Below are 5,599 nucleotides of genomic sequence, written 5' to 3'. Positions count from 1 at the left end.
AACCCTTTGCCTAACCCCAACCCCAACCCTTTTCCTAACCCTAACCCCAACCCTTTTCCTAACCCTAACCCCAACCCTCTTCCTAACCCCAACCCTGACCCACCCCATCTCCTGCCCCTTATTGGCACCTACTCACACGGCATACAACACCTTCACCACACACTGAAACAACACTATACTGATTTCCAAACAACACACCCCACCTTCCAACACCACACACTCATCTCCGCATATAGACGCAATAAAAACCTCAAAGATCTCCTCATACGCACCACCTTCACCCGTCACTTACAACCACCACCCCCTAAAGAAAACTTACACTTCACCCCTCACCTATTCATCACTAATATCCATAGTCACTGTTCTGCACCCACTAATCCACTAAACTTAGACACTCCCAACTTAGTATATGCGATCACCTGCACTCACTGTCACATGTTATACATCGGGGAAACTGGACATACACTTCGCATACGCCTCAAACAACATCTGCACAACATACAGAAAAATACACTCAACACCTATCTTGTCACACATTTCCAGACGCACAACATCACACATTTGAGGGTCTGTGGCCTTGAAGGGAACCCAGGCTGGACAATTTTACAGAGGAAAAGAGCAGAGAGATTGTGGATTTTAAAACTTCAAACATTACACCCACAAGGTCTGAATGAAAAATTAAATTAAAGTTTTAAACCACTCTGTGTCTTTTTTTATAGTTCCTCTCTTTTATTTCCTTTTAACTTTTATTTTATTCTGTTTTATTTAATTTATTTGACTTTTAGATGAGACTAGGGGGGCGGGGACAACTGGCCAGTGCATAATGGTCCAAACAACCACTCACTAAAACAAAATTTTAATTCTAATTTCCTAACCCTAAAAACCAACTGCACCCCGGTGCACTTTTGGCTATTACCCCCTATCCTAACCCTAACCCTAACCCTAACCCTAACCCTAACCCTAGGAAGCCGGGGAACTTGTCCGCTTCTTTCTACGACCTTCCGTTCTCGAGATACAGCGATGTTTACGTTTATTTCCGGTTTTTCACCAACTTCCGGATATCACAGGAAGTCGAGAGTGGTCTCAAAAGAAGCGTCTTGACGAGAAGAATCGATTGATATATGTACCCTCACTCTCCGACTTTCACAGCCCGAGATACAACGAAATCCCTCATTTGAGGGGCAGATTTTGAAACTACCCCTTCCCGGGGTCCTACAGGGAAAAATTATATACCAATCGATGCGGAATCTCACCCCGAATCCAACGGAACCGGTCTCGAGTCGATACGACCTTCCGTTCGGGAGTTATTGCCAAATCCCTCACTTCGTTTGGTTTTCATCCCTTATCCTAACCCTAACCCTAACCCTAACCCTAACCCTAACCCTAACCCTCATCCCCCACCCCTTAACCTAACCCCCAGCCACTTGGCTACATTCCAACCCCAGCCCCTTAACCTAATCCCAACCCTTAGGCCAACCCCAGCCCCTATCCCTAAACCCAACCCTCACTCCTAAATCTAACCCCCATCCCTAAACCTCCAAACCCCACCCCTTAACCTAACCCCCATCCCTCAACCTAACCTCCAGCCCCCCACCCCTTATCCTAGCCAGCCCCTTATCCTAACCCTTCATGAGTTGTTTGTTTGTTTATTTATTTATTTATTTTTCTTTCTTTCTTTATTTTCATATTCATATTATCTTATTTATAGACAGTTGACCTTTTCATACCCTATTCCCTTCCTTGTTGGTGTGGTTGGATCCAATCGGCCAGTGCACTCACAGTCACCCACTCCACCAAAGATCATGTTCCCCTAACCTAACCCTAACCCTAACCCTAACCCTAACCCTAGGACATCAGCAGAGATCAGTCGATGACTGATCGGTGGTTTTTACCCCTATTCCTAACCCTAACCCTAACCCTAACCCTAAAAACCAACTGCACCCCGGTGCACTTTTGGCTATTACCCCCTATCCTAACCCTAACCCTAACCCTAACCCTAACCCTAACCCTAACCATTCGTCCAACATATTTCCATTGGGTTTCCATTCAAACACATTTTCTTTCATAACTCCCGAACCCTACCCCTAGTGGCGAAATGGAGGGGTGCAACAGTAAGTCATTTTCAAAGATCTATCCACTCAAACAGTAAAAAAAATTTGTTAGGAAAAAAAAAAAGTTCACTACAAAGGTATGCCATTCGACTCAGAATGACCTGAAACGTGCTCCTATGCACTTTCTGGGGGAACTTTTTTCAGAACCCACTTTGGACTTAGAAGAATTTTCGATTTTTCCCATTCGTTTCAATGGGGAAAATAAAAACGGCTATAACTCCGGAACGAAAGGTCATAGGTCAAATATTTTCTTTTCCGCCTCCCCAAAACCGGCCACGAGGAAGCCGGGGAACTTGTCCGCTTCTTTCTACGACCTTCCGTTCTCGAGATACAGCGATTTTTACGTTTATTTCCGGTTTTTCACCAACTTCCGGATATCACAGGAAGTCGAGAGTGGTCTCAAAAGAAGCATCTTGACGAGAGGAATCGATTGATATATGTACCCTCACTCTCCGACTTTCACAGCCCGAGATACAACGAAATCCCTCATTTGAGGGGCAGATTTTGAAACTACCCCTTCCCGGGGTCCTACAGGGAAAAATTATATACCAATCGATGCGGAATCACACCCCGAATCCAACGGAACCGGTCTCGAGTCGATTGCCAAATCCCTCACTTCGTTTGGTTTTCATCCCTTATCCTAACCCTCTCCAAAACATAGACTGCGAGTCTCCTTTTTTGGAGAAGATGGCATTGATACGGGCGCCCTCAGCAAGGAATTTTTCACAGGTAACCTATTGGAAAGCACTATGTAAGAGATGATGGAACAACACAGCACTTGTTTATCACACTAACACACATTCAGCGACATGCAGCTTTAAAATGGTGCTTTTGCAGTTTTTGCAAATTCTTTGCTTTTCAGAGATGATTGCTGAAATTGAAAACAAGCTTTTTGTTGGCGGAGCTGACAAGAAGGGTAAAAATCCTCTCTACTGCCTTAGTAGCCTTGACCAGAACCACTTCAGGTAAATCGGAAATCACAAACAGAATCCTAAAAGGTCTTAAATGTATCTTACTGAAGCCAGCAAGATCCATGATGAAAAGAGAGCCTGAAATATTTGCAGAAAGGCAAAGCTATGCTGTGTGGTGATGCTGTGTTTGTGTTTTTTTGATTTTGTGTATATGTAGGACCGCTGGAGAAATGATGGTTGCGAGTGTGGCCCAAGGTGGACCTCCCCCGAATTTCATGCGCGAATGGTGCTACAAGTACCTAACCACACAGACAGACTCTGACAGTATGCACGTTTCTGTGAGTGACGTCACAGACCCAGAGTTAGTGCAGCTCATCACGGAGGTTAGCAAGTTTCTTAAATGCGAAGGCTTTCTGCATGATCAGGTTTCTGTGTTTAATATTTTCATGATGTACTGTGATTCCTGTCTGGTGTATGGAACCATAGGGAGCATATTGTTCGGTTCTGTTTAAAACTGAGAACTGATTTCCTAGTGTATGCAGTGAGGATTAATGTATTTCCTTAATTTCCTGCGGGATTAATAAATTATCTCTATCTATTTGAAGCATCCATAATGCTAAAGGCAAAACTATCACTATTATTAAATGGCTAACTGGTTAAAATACAATACAAATACAAAATACAATACTTTGCTACATTTAATGTAAAAACATAACATTTCTGAGCTTGTGGTCATGTAAATCATGGTCCTATAATATAAATGATTAATGGAGGATGTCTATAGCGGGAAATGAAATTGGAGGTTCTCTTCAAAACAAAACTTCTGTTCTTTCAGGTCAACAGTGCAACTGATGACAGCATTCATACTCTCATCGACAGCATTGTTAACTGTGGCTTTACTGGGAAAATGTAATGTGTCAACAAAGATGCCATCGTCAGGTATTTTTTAAATTTAAAAACTGGCAAATGAAATGTTTCTCGTGGAGTCTTAAAGAAACCCATATTTTTGTCTTGGGTCTTACATTTATTTATTTATTTTAACACATGTTTTTGAAATGCTTTGCACATCTGAAACACATGCAATAATGTATCCTATTGTGTGTATCCCAATACATTGTCTTCAGCATCCTGTTATTTTTATTATTATTAATAATAATAATAATAATAATAAGAAGAAGAATAATCCTTTATACAACACCAATGATGGAATGTTACTTGTTTTCAGGGCTATTGTCCTCCACGCTACAACACGCGTGGTTCCAATGCTGGACCAATTGAGAAAAGGCATGGAGCTCTATAACATGAAGAAAGTGTTGCAGGCCCATGCAGACCTGTGTCAGCCTCTTTTTGTCCCAACAGAAGATGATGAGGTATTGAAAAAAAGGTTTTCCTTTTTGTGGTGTGGTGTAGGCCTGTGTTTCTAACAGTTTTCTAACACCGCAGCAAGTTAGAGGAAAATTTAAAAGCTAATAATTAATTGAATAAACTGAAGTCATTCCCATTTGTTTTACTGTAATTTTATTCCAATAAGAATCTGTTGCATATCTGAACATTACTACTGTTATTAATATTTTTTATGATCTGTATGTAAAAAAAATACAGTGGAGGACAAGGTAAACTATTTTACTAATTCACAATCTGACTACATTCGCATAGCAAGTGCATTTATTTAGAATAGTCACAGTAGCCTATTCTCAGGGAGGTCAGCGTCAATCATTTTTGCTATTGACAATGTGTTTAGAAATATGTCTTCCATGGGGGGTCTTAACTGGAATCTGCTGGTGTGTCTGCTCTGGTTTGCAAAATTGTAGGTTAACACCTTTTGCCTTTGTGTGTGTGTGGTGTGGTGTAGGTGGATGCAGCCTTTCTTCTGGAAATCTGCCGACCAGTCTACAGTGACCAAGGCTCTATAAGATACAGTCGGGAGGTCGCCGTTATGAACAATCTCCAAGATTTCCTCCAAGAGATCGAGGATTGTGGTATGTTTTGAACTGCTACTATTTTAAGGAACACTTTTATGTGTTGTGTGTGGTTTTTTTTTTGGTTTTTTTTATAAAAGTCAGCAATAATTGTGGTGCTTACTGGTTCAAGTTCACACTAACACACTTTTTCATTAGATGATGGCCAACTGACTGTTCCAAAAGTGATGCAGTGGCTGACGGGACAGGCACACAAGCCGGTCTTACCCAGCGAGAAGAGGAACTTCGATGTGTCTATACAATTCAAGCATGATTGTGATGGACACGCAATTTGTTTTCCGACAGTGAGTGCCTGCAGTCGCACGGTGACTCTTCCTGTATTGCACATGAGCACAATTCAGCAGTTCAGAAATATAATGGAGATGGCCTTAACCCACGGAGGCTCCTTTGACCGAGCTTGATTGTGCATGTGTGGTGAGGGGGAGGAAAGTTCACGACTATATGTAGAGCAAATCCATAATGTTCATGTTGTAACTTTTTTTCAAATGTTATGTATTTGAATTTGTTTTATGTGCGTGTTTGTTCAGATCAACTGTCACTGTTCAGCTCTACTGTGATCACTGTACAGATTCAAGTAAAGATCACTGTGAAGGCTTTC

The 5,599-nt window shown here is 41.7% G+C and overlaps 1 long non-coding RNA gene across 2 annotated transcripts; it reads left to right on the top strand.

The window, feature by feature from the left end:
• Window positions 1-2,756: 2,756 nt before the first annotated feature.
• Window positions 2,757-5,599, top strand: LOC121719319. Of its 2 annotated transcripts, none has more exons than XR_006034243.1 (7): window positions 2,757-2,840; window positions 2,974-3,076; window positions 3,240-3,405; window positions 3,858-3,961; window positions 4,248-4,392; window positions 4,875-5,001; window positions 5,140-5,599. It is a non-coding gene; the product is annotated as an uncharacterized LOC121719319 (long non-coding RNA). The 2 variants fall into 2 exon arrangements; XR_006034244.1 differs by having other exon boundaries at window positions 2,949-3,076.

The sequence above is a fragment of the Alosa sapidissima genome, chromosome 9 (genome assembly GCF_018492685.1).
Source record: "Alosa sapidissima isolate fAloSap1 chromosome 9, fAloSap1.pri, whole genome shotgun sequence".
NCBI classification, from domain to species: Eukaryota; Metazoa; Chordata; class Actinopteri; order Clupeiformes; family Clupeidae; genus Alosa; species Alosa sapidissima.
The sequence above is the reverse complement of the archived record's forward strand: the minus strand, read 5'-3'. Positions and strand labels throughout refer to the sequence as shown.